General features: G+C 40.8%; 1 protein-coding gene and 1 non-coding gene across 2 annotated transcripts in view; one reads left to right on the top strand and one right to left on the bottom strand.

The window, feature by feature from the left end:
- The window catches only part of LOC124379808 (interleukin-1 receptor accessory protein-like 1-B), a 322414-nt gene that overhangs the window by 204441 nt on the left and 95135 nt on the right, over window positions 1-22838 (top strand). The window lies entirely within an intron of this gene.
- Window positions 12149-12220, bottom strand: trnad-guc. The gene has a single exon. It is a non-coding gene; the product is annotated as a tRNA-Asp (tRNA).

The raw sequence follows: 22838 nt of genomic DNA on the forward strand, positions 1-22838 counted from the left end.
CCAAATGCATCTTATACAATTGTGAGTTTGTGGTTCAGTGTTGAACCACATATGGCTGAAAAAGTCAGATGTCCCAATACTTTTGTCCCTCCGGCGTACTGCACTCTAAGCACAACTGTCTGCTTGAATAAAGTTCGGCAAATAAGCTCTCGTCTGCAACCCTTCATCAGTAATTAAACATAAAGAGAGGTTTAGTTGATTGTGTTAAGAGGCCCTCATTATGGAAGTGATGTATGATGAATTCTGTCATCAGTGAGTTAATGGCCGTGTCTGTAGGTCACACCTGTAATCTGGTTAACCTTGTCATGTACAGTATGATTTTTTTTACTTGACGCTCTCTCTTTCCATTACTGTCCCAATTATGGGAGGCGGACCCTCGCACTCACTCCCAGCAGACACGGTTCATGGCAAAAGTCTGTGCTGTCAAATGCCAGGGTTTTTTTTTTTTTTTTGTACCAAACACAGAACGCAGCTATGCCAACTAACGCTCAGCGAATTGTAGCAGGTCCTTTTATTTATTTATTTAAACCAGTCTCTTGGTTCTCATCTCCGTTTGTTAGGGTAACGATGGATGTTATTTGGTATTCCAAGTCCTCCTAGGACATGCCTTCATGAATATGTATCAAGCCTTCATCACTTCATTATATATTTACAGAATGTGGATCGCTGGATATAAATATGCAAAGAAATCTGCAGCCCTTGTCCACATTACATAACAACTGTTAGATCGAGCAGGGTTTCATTACACATTTCGTTACACATGAACGTTTTCGCTTTTTTTTCCATTTGTTTTCCACATTTTTTGCTTTGTATTTTTTTTTTAAGTAATTGACCACGTTAAGTAAAAAATCATGATTCTGTCTTTTTTTTTTCTTAAACAACCCACCAGCTGATGTCCTTAGATAAAATGAATGCACTCCAGTTTAGCGTGATGCTGTTTTAACTCAAAGGACGAGTCAGATGAATTTTTAGTTACCGTTTTATCCTCATTAGGGTTATAGTCGGTCTGGAGTCTCCCAGGAACACTGGAAATCATAGTACATCCCAGTACACACCCTCCCTAAACACACACACACACACACACACATTCACACTTTGGCAAATTACAATTGCCAAACCACCCACTGCCATGTTCACAAGATATTGGAGGAAACCCCTTAGCAAACCCACACAAACACAGGAAGAAAAAAAAAATGACACTCCATACAAACAATCCAATACTCCTTAATGTTATATTATGCTTATATAATCATTATAAGTTGGTATTATGGATGTATCGGTACACAAAATTCACGGTTCGGTGCGTACCTCGGTTTTTGAGTCACGGTTCGGATGCAAAACATACAGTTGCCAGTTTTTTTTTATTCTTATTAATATCGTTAATATAAAAGATATAAAAATTCAATCAGATAAATCAAATGAATGCAATACACTTTTTATTTATCCATTTCCAACTTCATGCATTCCTCCATCATTCATTCATACATTCATTCATTCATTCACTCCCTCCATTTGCAGAAGCGGTACATGAAACGCAGGGTTTTCGCACATGCGCAGTACAAATCGCGTTTCCTGGACGGTTCAAGCCAGATTTAAACTGTGTTGCTCATGTAAAACAAGCATTGCATTCAGTACACATGTGCACCGTAGCGAAAGCTATACACCCCAAGTGGCTATGATGTATTTTCGGTGCACTTCACATGACTCATCAGCTTTATTCTATCATGAAGCACTTGTTGTTCTTGTTAGGAGTGCACCCCCTTAGACATTGCATGAGGGCTTGGTGAACGATTTGATATGGATAAACGTAAATCCGAACCCTATAGTCAATAGATTTCATCGAAATTGAAGACCTGGGAGATGTTTGACTCTCATGCAAATGCATACAAACACATTTGAGTTGATGGTTCAGGCTAAATGCACTCAGATAGCTGAGCGAACGTGTCGTAAGTGTATAAACAGTATATACGGTGTTAACGGTTTTTCCTTCCGCATAATAATCCACGTCTGGCGCCCCGAAAGAAAAAACAAGCGTGCGTTTTCGGAGAGTTTTGAAGGTTGTCGAATTTGAGGAGTGTTTTTTTTAACGCAGAAGTGTGACTTTGCCTAATGGCTTCTGAGCTGTAGCCCTAATGCTGTTAGGGAGTTATGGTTTAAGTAGATTTCTGGTGTATTGGAATCGACTGCAGTGCTGACCTAGTTTTTTTTTTTTTTTTTGCTTCTCCTTTTTTTTCCCCCCCTCCCCTATTCTCACACTTTTATCTCCAACCAGACTTCCGAAAGCAGAACACTGCACACAGCTCATTAAAGCGGCGGCGTTAGAAGTTCATACTAAAACATTTTTTTTGCTTCTCTCTCTCTTTTTCTCTCTCTCTCTCTCTCTACTTTTTGGGACTGGAAAACTTTGAACCGCAGACTTTTAAATGGGCCAGTCAGAACGGACTATAAATAACAACAATTATAATACCCTCCTGACCCGGGTGTGCGAGGCGCCCGCATGAAACCTGCTAGAATTGCAATAATCATAGTATATATGTATATATAAATAAAAAAAAATAAGGTACAATGACTTATATAAGAAATAAACACTTGCAGCATGCTGTTATAGAAATAAATGTGGTGGTGTGATGCGACCTGGCAGGAAGTTACCGAATTAATAAATATGTTTCACCAATATTTCTCTTGTACCACAGCCAGACAGACAGGCAGACAGACATACAGATAGCCAGCCAGACAGCCAGCCAGCCAGCCAGCCAGCCATACAGCCATACAGACAGACAGACAGACAGCCATACAGACATACAGCCATACAGACAGACATACAGCCAGACATACAGATAGCCAGCCAGCCAGCCAGCCAGCCAGCCAGCCATACAGACAGACAGACAGACAGACAGACAGACAGACAGATAGATAGATAGTACAGGTACACAGCAACGAAATGCAGTTTAGCATCTACCAGAAGCATGTTATTTTAAATATATATATATATATATATATATATATATATATATATATATATAAATGTAAAATAGTAGGCAGGATATACAGTAAAGTGTATATAGATACACCTAAATAAAATAGTAGTGCAGATGTATGTGCGGCACAATATGTGTGGAGAATGAGGGGGGATAACAATAAGATGTATGTATAATTGTACAGAAGTTATATACAGTGTTTTTTACAGTGCTCTAACAGTGTAGTGTTCAGTAGGGTGATGGTGAAGGTGCTCGATCGCAGGGCTCTCGATGATGCAGCAGTAAAAACCGCATCATGATTATGCGCATGTTTCCCAGCAGACGCTCCACTTTCATGTCTGTCACGTCATGACGCTTCATGCACACCGGTTTCCTGTTTCTTAGGTTAATAAGCACTAGTAATTAGCCATTATACTCATTGTATTACATTTGTCTTACCTGGTTGTTGTAGTCCTTTTTTTCCTACATGTCATGGTTTGCCTTGTTTGTGTTTTTCTTTCATGTTTTTGTGTGTTTTTCACTATCACTGCAGACTCAATTATATGACAGACAGATGCTACGTTTTAACTGTTTGTAGGTACATGTGTTGTTGTGGAAATGAAATGCACTATGCAGCTAAATGCAGCTTGTTCATTTTCAGTAAGACTCTCTTGAAGAATGTAGAAAAACTGTTATAAATCAAATACTATGTGAATAAAAATGTACTGGGACGCTTGACTTTTCCAACCATATGTGGTTCTTGCTCAGGCTGTACTCAGGCTTGTTGCTGGAGGCACACAATAGTATTGGATGTCTTTGTATGTATTTTTTATTAACTTGAACTAGGAGACCCAAACCTGTTCCAGCCTGACAATCCCCCTGTGCACAAAGCAGGCTCCATGATTTACATGGTTTGAGAGGGAAGATCTTAAGTGGTTTGCGCTGGAGCACTGATTTCGCTGACCACACCCCAGGCCTCACCTACCTCACAACACCTTTGTGGCTGAATGAGCACAAATCTCCACAAACACACTATAAAATCTGGTGGAACATCTTCCCAGAAGAGCGGAGGTTACGATAATATATCATAATAATAATATTACTTGTGGGAGGTGGTAGCTTAGTGGTAAAAGCATTAAACTTTGGAATTAAAGGTCGTGTGTTCAAATCCAAGCCACACTAATTTGCAATTCCTGGGCCCCCAAGTAAGGCCCTTAAGCTGCTAGATGCTTAATAAGCCTTTATTTGTCACATAAACATTACAGCACAGTGAAATTTGTTCTTCGCATATCACAGCTTGCTTGGAAGTTGGGGTCAGAGCACAGCCATGATACAGCGCCCCTGGAGCACAGAGAGTTAAGGGCCTTACTCAAGGGCCCAAAAGTGTAGCAAACTGATACTAAATGTAGTTGCTCAAACATTAAATACTCTTATTATGTGGTGTTCATGAATTACCGCCAATATAATATGGATATACTGTAAATGCTAAATCAAAGCTGTTTTTTTTTGCATATTCAATAAATAACAGCATATTTTGAATCCGATTTATTTATTTTTTATCAGGCTTGTATTCAATTCATTCAATTTATTTTGTATAGTGCCTCCAACCAGGGACATTGTCCCAAAGCAGCTTGATAGAAATACCTAGTATCTTAATACAATTCATATGTTTATACCTAATGATGAACACGTCACGATACGATTATGATATTAGACTGGACGCATGGATATAACCCTGAGAGCTGCTGTTTTAGGAGACGAATCAACACCTTCTGAGCATTAGATGTAAAAAATTCCACAACACTGTGGCTTAATCATCTATTAGTTAGTGCAAGATTGTTTTAATTAGACAGCTCCTTACTGGTTATTTAGGCGGTTGTTACGGCAGCTTGGAGGCTAACCGCGTATTCCCGCTATTGCATATTTCATAACGCAGGATTCGGACACGGTCTCCTCGTTTGTCACTCGCACGACTAGAACTCGGATGCTGTTTTTAATGGAATGGGGTCTGCATGCGTTTTTTTTGTGAACGATCTTATATATTGGCACCCCATGGCACCACTTTAGGCTTTAGATTTTGAAATATGCTCTATATATCCCATTTCTCGATCACTTCTCCTGCTTAGTTGTTTTCCTCGGGCTTCCTTTTGCTTTCCTGTGGAAGATCCATGTTGGGTAATCTCTTTTAATCAGCGCAGAGTTAATTGCCACCAGCTAATCTGGTCGTGAGTACGAACAAAGGGGCCAACTTCTCTCTCTTCTCAGAGCGAAAGAGGAGAGGAGGAAAGAAGGTCTGCTCGATGACTGTGGTCTCACCCAGCACAGACATTGTTAAAAAAAAATAACATGTCATTACCTGATTGAAGGCTTGTAGCCCGGTGAGCGTTAATTGTGTCATTTCTTAATTTGTTTCTGCTGCACGGGTTCTAAAACAGCTTGCTGCGTGATCGGGAGGCGCATTAAACAAAGCGAAAACAAACCAAGATGCTGATTGAAAAGCTCTGCATGGGTGAGGGCTAATGGAGGTGAAAAATAAACACAGGACACATGGGGTTGTAATGGGTAGAAAAGCCTGGAATGTCCTCAGAGCCCTTTTTTGGTCCGTATCAGTGCAGCTTCTGAATGCTAGTCTCTGATTGGCGGGAATGTGTCGCTGAGTTTCTTTTATAGCAACAGCTCTGACAGAGGTTCCAGCTGCAAGCTTTCTATTAATGCGTTTTTACTCTTTTACAGCTTAAACAGGCATTTGAATGGTGGCCGCTACTCGTATAACAGATGATTATCGATGCGAAGTTTTCCTCGAGAAGGCGTCTATTATTTATCGATTTTTTTTATTGCGTTTTCTAAACACGGGAAACACTTCAGAATTCCCTATAACATGACAAGTGGTGTGTTTTGCCTTATTAACCTTAATAGAGAGGGATGAAAAAGGTATTGAGGGACGACTCTTTTTATCCGCTGTGCTAACACGATCATTCCACATCATTAAATGTTACTTTAAACAAAAAGAAAAACGTGTTTATTTCATGGAGAAAATGCAATCGTGGGCCAATTGCGCCGGTATAAAATAAAACTTCGGGATTAGCGAAAGTTGATTATTTATTATGTTTTCCGCACACCTTCTAAAACAGTACTACAGAGTACGGGGCCTATGTTAGATTTTTTTGAAAATATGACAAAAAATAAAGCCCTAAAATAGTCAAATGACTTATAGAGTGTGTAAACATGTCATAGAGAGTCCAGCTGTACACAGTTCCCGGTGCAATAAATGCCTAGCCTTGTAGTTGTAAAGTCAGGTCATACATCAAGCCTGATGAAACATCTGATTAAACACAAGATTAATCTCTGTCAAGTAAACTGTAGGATTTTTAAACGCAAGGGAAGCAGCACTTCCCGCTCGCCTCAGGAGACCTGAACAAAAACCAACACAACATAACAGATCGAATTCATTTCGGGACATATTAACAAGTTAGTTAGCAGTTTTTTGATCAGCTTTATGTCATTTTTTTTTTGGAGAAACAAAGTTAAAATACATAAAGTTAATGTAGGATATGTTTGGATACACACATAAGCTAGCATTTGCTAGCAAACTTAAACACTCAAAGAGCCATTTGGACCGTATTTCCACAGGAAAGAAAACACTGGGAGATCTTTTTTAACATCTAAAATGAAGAAAACATTGAATATATGTTTATTTTTTTTACCTTTATGCTATGTATAAAGAAGCTATAGTGTGTTGCATTTATGAAATCCCTGAACTGCTACAGAGAAAACATGCAACAAAAACATTTTGAACTCCGAATTAAAAGACGCTGGGTTGAAGGTTACTTTCAAATAAAATAGCGTCTATACGAGTCCTCTTCGTAATAAAAAAGCCAAACTTGAGGTAAAAATTTCACTGAACAATGTGACATATATATTTGCTGAATAATAAAAAATTGTACCTGTTTAATGCGATTTTTGCTCCTGAACCTCAAACATAATATTTTTTGGGTTTGTCCATGGTTGGCCTACCAGGGGACGAAAAGGCTCAATAAATCACGTACTCGGTGGTTGTCGCACATTGGCGTGTTTGACGCTTATTTCGAGCGACGAAAAATGAAACACGTTTTGTTTTTAATGTTACAAGATCACCATAATCTTCCAACTTAGAATTACATGTAAAAAACTAACGGACTAAAACAAAATACATTTTAATGAAATACTTATTTTCAAAAGCCACAGGGAGCCGCAGCAGAGGAATAAAAGAGCCACATGTGATTAGTCAGACAGCTAGCCGGCTAGCCGGACAGCATTCGGTGACTGTTTCACTGTATGTTTGGTTAATTGTTATAATTTATATCGTATCATTTGGGTTTTGGTGTCCAAAACTGCGACACAATACTCAGGACTTGAGTCCTGTTTGTGAATACTAAAGTATTGAACAAAAGGTTGGTCTTGATTTTGAGTGACTTGAGCTTCCTGCTTCACTTATCTCTAAAATGTGCTCACATTAATAAAGTACGATTCTGATTACAGCGAAAGCATGACGGTTGCTGATGTGAAGATGATCGGTGTATTGCGCTTCCCTCACCTCGAGGCTGGGAACGAAGTATAAAGGAAATGAGTCTTCAGTTTTGCTCATTATGAGCTTAGAGCCATGTTTATTGACTGGTGCTGTAGATTTGTTTGGTTCATGGATAGAATACTTTCAAAACCTGCACATTGTGAGGACACTTACTTTAGTCCTTAGCTCTGTGCTCTGTTATGTAGCTTTATGTTATGTGTTGTAGCTCTTTGTTGTTTTAGGTAGAACCAGGGTTCTCGTCTCATTTCACTGTGTACTGCGTCAGCTATATATGGTTGAAATGACTTCTTGACCCGACTTGACTCGACAGGGTAAGAACCGGCTAATAATACTATAAATGAGGCAGTGCAACGATCCGGAAAAAGTCCAAGGTGAAGGGTTGCGGTATAGCGGTCCTTGATTGTGTTAATGTAACACATATGAAATGAACAGTGTGGAATTTACATTACTGTGATGCTAGGGGTCCTCGGTATTATTCATCTCTAGGCAAAGCCTGTGTTCTGTATGGATCGAAAGCACAACACCGTCCACTGAGATGTAAGTGCAGCAATGCCAAAATGTCAACACGAGGTAAGACTGGAATGTACAATGATGCAAAAAAAAAAAAAAAAAAAAGATAGCCTGGATTTCAGTCATTCACAACTACACAGTGTCCTTAATGAAGCCGGGAGAATATATTAACTGTATTTTGACTGGAAGGAACAACTGACGATAGATTATTATAGCGAGGAGAGTATTACTACTATTAATAGAGTATTACCGAATATAAAGCGATAAAAACGAGGATAACATCTCCTGCTTAAATGTTGAGTGGTAGTGCTTGAAGATTAAAAAAAAATCAATAACAAACGAGAAAAAAAAAATACCACATCTGTGGTATCCAGTGGCAGAAAGAAAACTATTGAAATACAATACATAGAATGTCATCCTCAGTGTCTATAAACACAAATCAAGAGACAATAGTTGTGACTATATCGGAAAATGCCGTGAGACTGGACTGCATTTTAAGCACGTTCAGCAGTGGACAGGAGTCAGTATAAGCACTCTGTATAAGTCTGCAGCTACAAAGCCTCATACACAGCAAGCTGTGATGCATTATGTGTTCTGACAGTGCAGCTTTTCCGTGGGAATGGACCAGATAGTTTAGCCTTTGCTCCCAATGCACATCAATGAGCCCAGAGCAACCATGACTCTGTTGCTGGGTTCAGCGCTTGTCCTTTCATGGACTGTTTTGGAGAACCACTGCATACAAGAGCTGCTTTGACCTGGTTGTCTAAACCAGTGGTCCCCAACCCCGTTGGTCCGTGGGTCAATTGGTACCGGGCCACACAGAAAGTTACCGGATTCTCTCCGCCACATCTGTCTATGACTCACTCTTGATGCATGTCATGATGCCTTGGTCACATGTCTTAACTCCATCCATTACCTTCTTAAAGGGGCTGCTCCGGCCGCTAACACATAATACATTACTGCTAAATTCAAACCCAAAAACTAGTAAAAAAAACCTTTCTTTTGGCTTCACCTATTAGGGGTCGCCACAGCGGATCCTCCGCATGTTTGATTTGGCACGTTTTTACGTTGGATGCCCTTCCTAACGCAACCCTCCCCATTTATATGGGCTTGGGACCGGCACTAAGGCTCGTGCAACCCTAATGGCTGGGGTCGGTTCCCTGACCGGGGATCAGCGGTGAGAGCGCCGCATCCTAACCACTAGACCACCAGGGAACCTAAACCCAAAACTAGTAAAATGAACAAAAAACAACAGTGGATAAATTTTTTTTATGCGTCGTATCATTTTATTTTGTTATTTGTCATTTTATTTATCCGCCACACCTTAAAGGCCGGTCCGTGAAAATATCGTCTGACATTAATCCGGTCCGGGACCGCTGGTGTAAACCATCACAATTTGGCTCTCGTCAAAGTTTCTCCTTAAACTTGAGTTCATTTTTCTGCTTCTAGAAAATCTTCCAGAACTTTCTGCCTAATACAGTACATCCGATATATAAAAACAAATGCAATCTTATGTATCTACCATAAGGCATCCTGAGTTTATCTGTTATTTAAAAAATACCGCAGTTTAATAATACATTTTTTTCCCACCAGAATTTACTCTAAAAAACTTTTAGAAGTGCTTCCTTAGTAATTCCAGTCATTAACTTTCACTTCCATATCATCAGTCTGAAAGGATGACACTAATGGCTACTTTCAAACTTGCCTGTTTCTTTTTTTTCTTTCACGGGGAGCAAACTCACTGGTTTTCTTTTTTTTTCCCTGCTTCTATCTTCAAAGCCCTGGACCCTCCTCCAGAACAATCTCTGTCCATGGCAATTGAAGGAAAATTGCTTTTCAGTAACAATTGCACCGCTCTGAATAGTTCACCTTGTTCTCAACGTGCAATTAAAAGCCGGCACCAGCGCAGCGTTCCTCACAATCCTGTTTACCAATTATACCGAGAATGTTCTTCCTTCTCCTGCTAATTGAATGACAAAACAATCAAAGTGGTGATTAAATCGCTGTCGAAAATTACAGTGTATACATCGTATGCTTCTTTTGGAAACTAAAAAAAAAAAATAATAGTTTTAAGGATTTGAGCAACTTCTGAATAACACACACACACACACACAAACACACAAACTGAACCTGGTGCTAGATTTTGCCAGCATTCGATTGCGATCCTAAAAAAATCTCTCGAAACACCCCCGTTTCGTTTCACTCCTTCACCGCATTAATACGGGAAACAGTTTGGGATTCGGGTTTATGATTTTGTTCGAAATTGCAAGCCACTCGCTTGAAGTCCTTCATCCCTGTCGCGCTTCTCCGTCTCTGATCTGCCTTGAAGCCGTCTATTACGCTCAATCTCCTGAGAGGGACATCGTCACCGCTCACTCAGTATTACACAGAAACCTCCAGACTGCCAGGCATCAAGTTGGATAAAAGAAAAGCAAGCGTGGCTTTAAAAAAAAAAAAATAGAGCGAGAGAATAGTTTTCAGATTTAGTGACAACTTCTACATGTGGTAACCTGGAAAATTCCTCGAATGCCCCTGTACTGGAACAGCTGAGAAAACCTTAAGGTTTTACTAAACAACTTGGATTGTTTAAAAGTTTTGACTTTTCTGCATTTAACTATCTTAAAATCAAATCAAATCACATACACATACATACAGGGTACGACATGCAGTGAAATGCTTTTTACGACGGTCCGGCAATAGAATGGGGTGCAAAATGAAACAAAGAAAAAGAAGGCAGATAAATAAAGTATAAAAACTATATAAAATATAAGAATATATTAAGATATATATAAGAGAAAAATGTAAGGTGTTTTTGATTGTCCATAAAGTGCCCGTGTACAGTATGGTGTGGTGTAAAGTGTCAATAAAGTGTCTGTGTGCGGTATGGTGTGGTGTAAAGTGTTCCTGTGCGGTAGGGTGTGGTGTAAAGTATCCATAAAGTGTCCGTGTGCGGTAGGGTGAGGTGTAAGGTGTCCGTGTGCAGTATGGTGTGGTTTAACGTGTCCGTGTGCGGTAGGGTGTGGTGTAAAGTGTCCATAAAGTGTCCGTGTGCGGTAGGGTGTGGTGTAAAGTGTTTGTGTGCGGTAGGGTGAGGTGTAAAGTGTCCATAAAGTGTCCGTGTGCGGTATGGTGTGGTGTAAAGTGTCCATAAAGTGTCCATGTGCGGTAGGGTGTGGTGTAAAGTGTCCGTGTGCGGTAGGGTGTGGTGTAAAGTGTCATTAAGTGTCCGTGTGCGGTAGGGTGAGGTGTAAAGTGTCCATTAAGTGTCTGTGTGCGGTATGGTGTGGTGTAAAGTGTCCGTGTGCGGTAGGGTGAGGTGTAAAGTGTCCGTGTGCGGTACGGTGTGGTATAAAAATATAAAGTGCACTGTGCTGTGCAAGTCTATCTTGACAGTTTTTTTTTTCTTTAATGATTCATTCTTACATCTAGTAAACGTCTAGACAGATACTGATATAGGAGACGCTGAGATTTTCTTTTGTAAACCTCACTTTTTTGTTTTATTTAGTGGTAATATTGCTTCTCTACAAAGACAGTAGGTTAATATGGTAAGCAGGGTGATTTATGCCTTTTTAGGGGCATAATCAGATGTTAAAATCTTTTGAAAAATACACAGTAAGTGTTGGAATGACCAACTTTACCGGCCATATGTGGGTCTTCCCCAAACTGTTACTACAAAGTTGGAGGAACACAATTTTATAGAACGTTTTTAGCATGTGGTGGAATGACATTTTTACTTTTATTCGAACGAGGAGACCCAAATTTGTTTCAGAATGGCCATGCCTCTGTGCAGAAAGTCAGCTCCATCCAGATAGTGTACATGAGTTGGAGTGGAAGATCTTGAATGGCCTCCTATAAAGCTCTGACCTCAACCCCAGTTGAACATGATGAACACTGGAACACTGACCGCACCCCAGGCCTCTTCACTGTGCATCGGTTCCTGACTTTACAAAACTTTCTTTCGGCTTCTCCCATTAGGGGTCTCCACAGCGGACCATCCGCATGTTTGATTTGGCACATGTTTTTACGCTGGATGCCCTTCCTAACGCAACCCTCCCCATTTATCCAGGCTTGGGACAGGCACTAAGGCTTGTGCAACCCTAATGGCTGGGGTTGGTTCCCTGACCGGGGATCAAACCCGGGCCGCAGCGGTGACAGCGCCGCATCCTAACCACTAGACCACAAGGGAACCCCACGGTTCCTGACTTTACAAACACTCCAAAATCTAGTTGAACATCTTCCCAGAAGAGTGGAGAGTATTATATCTGCAGAGGGTTTATACAATATAGTGCATTTCAATTTGGGGGAAATTCTGAAAAAATATATATAAAGGTTTCCCAGACCAACACACATGCTGTGTTACAATACATGACTAATCTCTCTCTCTCTCTCTCTCTCTCTCTCTCTCTCTCTCTCTCTCTCTCTGTTTACTTACAGACAATTCAGTAATTATTCCCATTGTGATTGTGCACTTCTGTAACCCTTACATCCCTGGCTTTTGTGATTCCATTAAAAGACATCATTAATCCACCATTGTCCCTCGTTTGTATTAATGGCCGTTAAACCGTCTGTCCTCATCCTCTAATAATACCACACTTCAAACGGGGCATGGGGGGTTGATGTTTCTCTTTGTGGGGAACAACCTGCATAGTTTCAGATAAATGACCACCTCTGAATAGGCTGATTCGAGGGGAACTTCATTAGTGGCATTTGGCGGGTGAAAAATGTTTCCGAGCAAGACCTCAATTCCTGCTCGCTAATTACATGTGCGGTCGTCTGCGATTCGACGAGACAGATGTAGTCCTGTCCTTTCCAAAAAGCGAATCATCATCTTGTTTTTTTTTTGTTTTTTTTCTCGTATTGTCTGATCATTCTTTTCTATCTCGCGCTAATGAGCGCGCTAATTACCAGTGCGCCAGTCTTCCGTCTAATTAGAACGGAGCGAATCGCCATGATGTCCTGCAACACTGCCTGGATTTGTTTTCTTTTTCTCTTTTTCCAGGTTTCTTAGGTAACAGCATGTTCTTACTTTATAAGATGATATCTAACGCGTGTTTACTACAGAGCGAGCGTGAAAGGGAACAGTGCCAGCTACCGGTAATAAAGAATTCGTGAGCTAATACATGTAAATTAGCCAATCTCGTTCTCGCTCACGAACTTTCAGTAAACGATCCCCAGCGCGGCTTCTGTCGAGTTAATAATCTCACAGTATGTTGTTCATTTGTCAGTAGATATTGTTTGTGGAGACAGTGCTGCTGCACTGGGGCTGACTCCAAAGGTCTCGTCCCACCTCATACACGTAGCGTTCACATTCTCCGCCACTACACGACCGTTTGCACGATTTCAATGGTGCGGGTCACGAGCGTGCCGAGAGAAGCGATCGTTGTGGATCCCTAAGCTTTTTAAAGTGCTTCCCTGTTCTTTAAGCCTCACGGAAACGAATGGAAGAGACGTCATCTCCGTGCTAGGGTTTTATAATATCGCACCGCGATTAGGGATTCGGTTCATTTTAGCGTTCGCTGACAAAAGCTAAATTGCAGGTTTATGACTTCCCTAGGTGAAGTGAGATGTTAGACCTTTGTGCTTTGTAGCACTAGTGGGCTTTAATAGTCCTTTGATTCCAGTAAATGAAAAGCCATGTTTTACCTTTACAGCAATTATGGTTAACTAGCATTTTTAATGCTATGAAATTATTATTTTGAATTATTTTCATCTATCATCTGGGTAACATTGGTGTAATTTCAAACTGACCCTGTAGTTAAAGAGCATGGGCACTAAAAATTATGAAAGAATGAGAGAAATTTTTTCATGTTTCAATTCAGTTTTATTTGTATAGGGATTTTTAACAATGGACTTTGTTCCAAAGAAATGTTAAAAAAAATTTGATTTAAAAAAATTTTACTTCATCATCCATATAAGTCCCAAATGAGTGAACCAGTGGCATGAATAAAACCTTGAGAGGAACCAGCCTCAAAATGGAAACCCATCCTCGTCTGGGTGGCACCAAACCATTGCAGTGCCAGCATTGTTGAGGTGATGGGTTCTGAAATACAGAAATGTTCATGTAAACTGCAGTCCTAATCTATTGTAGCAGACTGTTGATATTAATTACAGTCCAAATCCATCCTCATAGTTCTCAAGTTGCTCGGTAATTTGTGTTCATGTGGAACCATCTCCAGCTGCACAAAGTGGTCTACAAATGAAGAGAACATCATCCAGAGACAGAGGCAGATTTGAAGTGAAGAAAAGGGCATGATCATGTGATCTTCCTGAAATTTCCTTCAGGTGAACGTGCTCAGGGAGGCTGAAATAATATATGAAAACATCAAATATATGTAATGAATTAATATTTTCATACATATTTGGATATCAATATCCAATCATGGATTCACCCATCAATCCCCTTCAAAATCACATTCAAAGCAGAGATTTCTTTGTGGAAAAAAATTAACTCGTTCAAAAATATGAATGATTATAAATAAATTTTTTTTAAATAAATAATAAAGAAGAAGAGCAGCACTTTCCTGCCCCACCCTCAGTACCGTATGCATCTGTGCACAGCCATGTTTGATTCAGCACTTTATTTTCTCACCGAGATTTGCATTTCACACATAAAAAAAAATAAGAGCCTCTGCGTTTTCACTCGTTCCGACGTCGACTAATAATAAAATCAAGCTTCTGTTATGTTGGCTGTTTAAAAACTCCTGTTCTAGCCCAGTGCCTGCCTGCTCTGATGAGGGCTGGGGGATTCTCCGGGGGGGTAAATAGCAAGTATGTTTGTTTCTAAATTTATGGAAGGGTCTACTGCAGTAATGAATGATCTACCCTGTGCCTTGCAGGTAATATATTTCCCTTTACTGCCTCAGTTATCTTTCCCAAAAGAGTCATGTGCAGATGCCGCATAGAGAGAACCAAATTTACCTGCTAAAGAGCATAAGGACTGCTGTACTCAGTGTGTGGACATTTGACTATAAGATTTGCTTAAAAATCAGGACATCCATACAAACTTTTGCAGCCTGGACTGGGACTGTTCCAGCAAATGCATCAGCACCAACAATATAAGAAAAGAGCATTCATTGGTGACAGAAACAATAGGTTACTTAACTTTCCAATTGAGGTGTTTGATTGATGGTCTTGTGTGTAAAGATTTAATGCTACAGCATCCAAAACCATCCTATCCAACCGTGTGCCTCCAAAGATATGTCCACACAAATACAGTTTGGTTTGAAAACAGTTTTGGCCTTCCATCCACATTGAGACGCATTGTTTAGTCAACGAAAACGCCCTGACTTCGAGGGTAAGCAGCGCCATCAGCAGGATGGCGTTATTCGAATCGTTCCGATATTTTATCGCATTTGTTTTGGCACCCCTCCCGGTCTATATTCTCGCTCGCTTTTGCAACACTGTACTCCTGCGATACTTGCGGCAACGACTCCACCTCGCTGTCGGTCCGTTGCCGCAAGGTTTTAAAAAGCCGGAAAGTAAACAAAACGACGGGCGACGGAAATGACGCAGGTCGGATCGGCGGACATTTTGCTCAAATCGTTTTCAGACGTGTCGGTGCAGATGAGCAACATTCAGGGAACGATTGAAAACAATTGTTAAGACAACAACCCGGTTTTCAAATTTATCCAGATTAGTGTTGATGTAGCCCAAATTGTAATCTTAAATTGTAATCTAGAGTGCGAGTGTAGATTTATTCATTGATGGAGACTCAAAGCACTTTTGGATAATGGCATCTGCTTAATGCTGCAAATGTAAATGAAATAAATGTAACAGTTTGTCTGTGTAGTGTCCAGTCAGCCCAGGCGAGTGAACATGGTTTAATGGTTTCATTGTATTTCGGCTTATGAAGAGAGATTATTTGGTATAAGCTTTAATTGAGAAGATTTATTGCAAGCTGATGACTGTCTGATTATTTATTAGCAGATTTCTTGATAGCTGTAATCTGTGAACGATTATGTTTTTCATTCGCTTTTAATAATACATCAGATTCAGCGTTGCCTGTTCTTGCCAAAATAATTTCCTGCCAATAATAGTCGTAATTTTTTTTTTGTGTGTGTGTGTGTGTGTATGTGTTTTATATAAGGTGAGAATTTGTCTGATGGCAGTGAAAGAAAGGAGAAGAAATTTGTCCATGGATGAAATGCGTTTGAATGTCGGTATCGTAATTCAGGAAGTCATGCTCGTGAGTAAATCCGTAAGGTTTGAATTTAACGTCTTGGTCCAGTATTTTCGCTTTATACACACACCCCTCGCTGTTTCAACAATTCCCTTTCAGCTGGATTAACCAGTGTGATATAGCACAGTTTTTTTCAGATTCCACCTGCTGTATCAGGTTTGGTTTTCTTTGAAAAGAAAAAGGAATTCATAACCACTGTGAGACCAGAAGGGTATGTGTGTGTGTGCGCATGTGTGTGTGCAGGTTTATGTGTATTTAAGGAGATGATGTTTACAGGGCAGATTTCAATTCATTCATGGAATGAAGCGGGTTCCTTCTCTCCGTGGCGACGAATATTGCCCCAATAGATCTTATCCTGAAGAAGAAAAAAAAATGACCCAGGAGAAGGCACTTTATTCGAATGTGGCAGATATTGGATTTGCTGAAGATAGTATATTTAAATATGCTTGAACCTGGCACATTTAAATGGTCTCTTGCCCACTCTATCCCTTCATCTATTTCTCGTTCTACCTCTTTCCAGTTTCGCTGTCTACCTTTCTGCATGTGGAGCAGATCTTCAGTGAAATGAGCTTTCCTCTCCACCGGCACATTCTCTTCTACAAAGCCAATTCTCAGAGAGAAGCCACTTTTCTATGCCTCAAACTTGCCACTTTTCTGAAGCATGGGGCTCTTTTTTGTGCTGATGAGAGCAGCCTGACTACAGCAAGCGGCAATACTTTGTAGACTAGGCATCACCCTGGGGTAGAAATAGGCATATAAAAGCCAAATTACACACTGCTTGGGTGGGGGGATGCTTTAGATGGAAGTCAAGCAGCGTTTTAGCCCCCTCTTTCCCCTACAGGCTCATTACAGCACGGGCTGCTGTTAAAACTGTATCGTTTTGTTGCACAGGGATTCACCTTCAACACAATGGATTTCACTTATATCATCATTTATTGCTGTTGTTTCCTGCGAGAGGTCAAGTAAGTTTGTGTGTGTGCCCGGTTTTGATTTATCTGTAGAATTTTCATTCAGCATGTTTCATTCACAATCTGCTCACACTGAAAACATTGTTTCGCTTGAAACGTTCAGTCCCGGATGTGTAACACGTGAAGCAAACGGCGTGTGTAGTTCAATGGTTAAGAGGTTTGACTTTTCTTTGTAACGTTGTGAACTCAAATTCCAGCACTACCAAGCCCTTGAGCAAGGCCTTTACCCTTCAACTGCTTGGTTGTCTAGATTTTCTTCTTTCAGGCTTCTCCCATTAGGGATCATCCGTCTCCATACCCCCCATTCCTCTACATCTTCCTCCTTCACACCAACCACATGCATGTCTTCCCTCACAACATCCATAAACCTCCTCCTTGGCCTTCCACTTTTCCTCCTTCCTGGCGGCTCCATCCTTATCATTCTCCTACCGATATACCCCATGTCCCTCCTCTGCACATGTCCAAACCATCTCAATCGCGTCTCCTTCACCTTGTCTCCAAAACGTCCTAAACTGCTTGGTTGTCTATAGGACCATTGTAATTGTTAGTTGTTGCGCATAACGGCGTCTAGCTAATGCTGCAAATAGAACTATGTAATGCTTTATAATCTCCCTATCTGCTGCAATAAGAAGATAATAGGCTTCCTTATGAGCGCGGTTCCTCTTCCTTCCCCAGAGACCTTTTCTTTGGCTGCTATCACCTGCGATTGGCTTATTAAGCGTTTCCAGCTACATCTAGATTTTTTGCAATATCGCAATATCCAATGCTAAAAGCACCATCCTGATTGGCCTAGCTTGGCCTAGGTATCAAATACCACAACACATGATGGAGCAAACGGTTGATTATCCCTGTTCTTTGCATGAACTGGCTGGAGCTTGTGCCGGAGCTGCAAATCTCGGGCTTCGACACGGGGTCCCGCAGTGATCCCTCTTTTAGCGAATGATCTGTATGTTTTTGTCCGTATTTTTTACAAATGCCATGGGAGGCTATCAGGCCCTGTTAGAGTGTAAACAACACATTTATTCCTCTACTCGGGTGTGTACTCTACCAAGCCCAACTGTTAAGCCTAATTAATTTGTTTACCTTCGATTTGATGTCTCTGCATTTGTGTCCCCATGCGTCCCAGACTGCGAGGGATTTGAATGAATTTCTCACTTCTTCTAAATGTACACAATTGTGCACACACACACAAAACACAAAACACATGCCTCTTGAACAACTCTAAATAAACTACACCTCTTACCTAAAGGAAAAAGGCAATTTTTCATTCTTTATCTTCCACCACCCCAATCTGTGCTCAGCATCCAGCAGGACCTTCACACTGGCCAATTAGCATCATGGACTCCTCTTCCAAAGATCAATAAGGCCAATGCTCTTTCTCGAGAGCCTTCTTCGAGGATAAGCCCTAATCAGGGTGTGTGCATTAGTGCACAGATTGGGCTTGTATCAAAGTGGCAACTGTACAACCTCAAGAGCAGAGGCAGAACTACCACAGAGGCAAGCATGGCCCGTCAGAGATAAGAGGACGAGCGCTATTCAGGGTGTGAAAAGGAAGTGTCCATGTCAACCGTGTGTGTGTGTGTTTGGGGGTTGGTTCCAAGGTGTACTTCGTACCACGGAAGTCATTTAAAGTTTTGATCGCTCCTCTTATGAACAGCAGAAAGGAAGTGAGAGTCTTTTTAGTCAGAAGGCAGAGATGGTGTCGATCGTATAGCGCAGATAAATCTCTAAAGGGCAAAAGGTCTCAAATTGGGGCAGTTCTGGGAAAAGCAGAATGGAAAAGTTGATTGGGAGGCAGGTGGATGGAGTCCTGGGAGTGGGAGTACTTTCATGACTTCTGGTTGTGGTGCTTAGTTAGGCTTCATAATCCTGCATTGTGTGACTCTTTTGGACTTTTTAGAAGACTGTTGAAAGTGGGAGCTCATTAGACTTCTGAACAAAAGGTCATGAGTTCAAATGCCAAGCTGCCCCTGCTGGGCTCCCGAGCGAGACCCTTAACCCTCAAATGCTGTGTAAATGAGATCATTGTCGGTCTGGTTACTATTTATTTTTATTTTTTTACCAGAGTGGTTTTTTGTTTGCTTAGCAGATGGACATACCGTTTCTTTGCCGTTTTTTCTAATTCTTGAGGATAAAAGATCAGTTTTACCCTTGAACCACGCGTAGGTCTTGTTCCTTTGTCCCAGTTTCATTTACATTTCAATCGAAGATGGAATTTAAAAAAAATAATACTATTCAGCAATCTGCACTATTCATTGTTAACTGTAATAGCAGCCTGATAATGGTTGTCGTTATTCCATCAAAAATGCAGAATACATTTTCCATGGCTCAAACATAAAGGAGTACCAATGGAGTTATTTCGCTCGAAATAAAATGAAAGTTGAGGAGATAAAGCCAGGATGAGGCGAGCGCTTCAAGCCGACTTTGACGATTTCCGGTGTTTTCGAGGAAGCCGAAATTTGCTGGAATTCGAAGGAGATTTGTAAAGGCACATTGCCTTCAGGTCTGCCAGAGGAAGCGCTAGCCTGCAAGGTGATTCCGGCGCAAATGAAACCCTTTTTCATTTCGTCCGGTCCTTAAACATTTTCCGCCAGCTTGTTCGAATCCCGAGCGAAACACTCCGTATCTTGGTATTGTTACAAACCCAGTGAATGTGGTCCATTGCCTCTTTAACACGCCGTGCCTTTTCCTCCGCTCGCCGAGCTGTTTGCACTCCCCGACTGTTTATTAGCGTTTGGTTTAAAGAGCTTTCAAGAAAGGAAAAGAGGGTGGGAATAAGTAAAGGTTCGAGTAAGTGAAGCTGGTGATAAGTGAGAAGTGTAAGTGAGGATTAGAATAAGAGCATGCGAATGAAGAGGGGGTGCACGATGGACCTGAAACGTGCTGATTCAGAGACGGGTTTTAAATGTTTGGATCGGATGCTCAAATGCGTGACTCCTTAATGTAGTTTCATGTATGTTTTTCGATCCCATAATCCAACGCGTCTGTGAAAAATGGCACCAGAACTCCCTGGCACAGTATGAAAGAGCTGTTCAAACACAAGTTTTGACTCAATATTTTATTTACGGTGTCGCGGCAGAATGTTTGCTCCAGGACTACGAGTGCACGTTTGAGGTTCGCGCCCTTTAGCGTATGCCTGGCTCTACTTCTGAGGTTTAAATACCGCCTTCTAGGACATCAAGGCGTGATAGGCAGCAAGGATTCATGGCAGCAAGGCATTATGGCAGTTCGCTTCTTCACATGAACAGTACAGTAGGAAGTTACATTTTTTCAGGACATGGTAACAGAGATAATTCAGTTCATAGCAGAATATGTACGTGGCAACTGTGGCAAGACGTGGCATGAGGAAGAAACCTTAAGAGGAACCAGACTCAAAAGGGAGCCCCAGCTTCATCAAGGTGACACCGAATGTCTATTCATTACAGTTCACCTAACTGTATGATGTTTTCTTTATGTTTTAATTTGAAATGATCCTAAACTTTGGAAACGTTTTTGTTGGTTTTTTTGGCCTGAATCCTATGAAAATATTTTTTTCCGAGCAATTCCGAGTTTATTTCTTGTAAACATCTGACATGTCTGGTGCATCCACCAGTTACCATGTTGTGGGCCTGAAGTTTGAAGCTGTTGGTGTATGAACGAGGCTCTTCTGCTTCATCTGTCTTGTTCCGTCTCCTTCGGAGCTGATTGTTAGAGTTTTCTCGAGGGGATCGGAGGTTCAGTTTGATACCCTGTGATTCTATCCATTGTAGCCCATTTAATTTTCAATGTGTAAAGTTTTCAGGCACTACAGAGGGGTGACACTGCAAGATGGGCTTCCATATAATTTTTCTCCCCCTGTTTTTCCAGTGTTCCTCCATTTTTATTTTTTTTTTTTATTTACCTGTGCAAGGCACTTCAGAGTTTAGTGGGTGGTGCGTCAGTAATAATGGTCCGTGGGGAGACACGATGCTTCGTGTGTAGTTAAACGGACTAAAAAAGTATGGAATGGTTGCCATGTTCAGTATTCCTTTTCTAACCTTCCCATGCTCCAAAACAACCGCAGACCATTAAGCTTTTACCTCCATGTTTGACTGTAGAATTTTCTTTAATTTATTTTTTGTCCAGTTTTGTCCAATTTGCCTCGTGTTTCCGGTCTTTTAGCAGGCACTGCCTGGTTATATTTTATGTTCTAGACTGCAGAAACCTGATGTTCTCAGCAGGTCTTCACACTGGAAAGACTTCCATAAATGTTAAGTAAACCTTCCCTTAATGAAAGCATCTTTATACCAATGCGTAAATGTTTTCTTTTGTTAAATAACAACACATTTAAAAAAAAAAAAAAATGTATTATTAACCATTTTATTTGAAGCACCTGCTATACAAATAACGTCTGTGAATTAGCCGTTACTATGGAAACAAGTGCATTGATATATCCTAGTACGACTGTCAGAGCTGCTCTTATAGCAAACGGATCGATACCTTTGGACCAAATAGAGGCAGGAAATTTACAGCACCGTAGCATGAACGAATATAACATTATCCTGCTTCGCATTTTTGATTAGCTAAGGGCCTATTTTTTTTTTTATTTGATTTAAGTTAAACAGCCATAGGTTTCATAATTCCGAAATGTGTGTGTGTGTGTGTGTGTCTGGCGAGGGTGGTTACAATGCAGGCGACAAAGCTGCAGACTTGGCAACGCAAGGTCATTATGTCATCTTTTATTTTTTATTACAAAACCCTTTACATGGAACGGTCACTCGCCTGGACTTATGTGAGTACTAATCCCCCGCTCTCTCCTTTTCTTTTTCTTTTCTTTTTCTCTATGGGCACTTTTATACTTATTCAAGACAATTTACTACCAAGAAAGAACATGGCATGAATTCATTTCAGTTGGTGTTCCCCACAAAAAAAAAAGAGCCGAAACCTCTGTGTTTTGAAGAATTGCTATCAGCTTTTGTATTCTTCATCAAAGGTCCGAAGTTGAAAGCGTTCTCACACACCACAGTTTGGCAAAACTACTCGAATTTATGTGTGGCTGCTTTTTTTTCCCCACCCAAAAACATTGACGCTCCCAGGCTGATAATAATACCTGCGTTTTGATTTACTGGCAGAGTATATCCAGTCAGTCGGTCTGGAACTCTGCAAACGAAACATGTAGCATGTGACTGACAGTTTTATTAAGTATTTGTGTATCGATGTATCTTTGTCTCATAAGGGAAAAAGGACACTTTGTGCATTTTCTCATCAGATATCAGCTGTCAAAAGTAGTTTGACAGCAGATTTCTATTCATATCCATATGCACTGCCACTATACTACTACTTTACTGCCATTCATTTTTTTACTTCTTTGTTCCCTACCTACCAACCTACCCACCCACCCACACACTCTATATGGACATTATATTGGAGCACCTGTTTTTTTTTCTCTTTTCCAGCCATAGGTGATTCTTCTACCACAATCTTGGAGGCACGCATGTTTATAGGATGCATTTGCATGTGGTAGCATGAAATTTTCCCTTTACTTAAACTTTGGGATCCAAACCTGTTCCAGCTTGACAATGCCCCTGTGCAAAAAGTCAGCTATGGATAGAAGATATGGTGTGCATGGGTTGGAGTTGGAGATCTTTAGTGGGCTGCTGTACAGCTCAAACCTCAACCTCCTTTTGAACACCAACTTT

The sequence above is a fragment of the Silurus meridionalis genome, chromosome 26 (assembly GCF_014805685.1).
Source record: "Silurus meridionalis isolate SWU-2019-XX chromosome 26, ASM1480568v1, whole genome shotgun sequence".
Lineage (NCBI taxonomy): Eukaryota > Metazoa > Chordata > Actinopteri > Siluriformes > Siluridae > Silurus > Silurus meridionalis.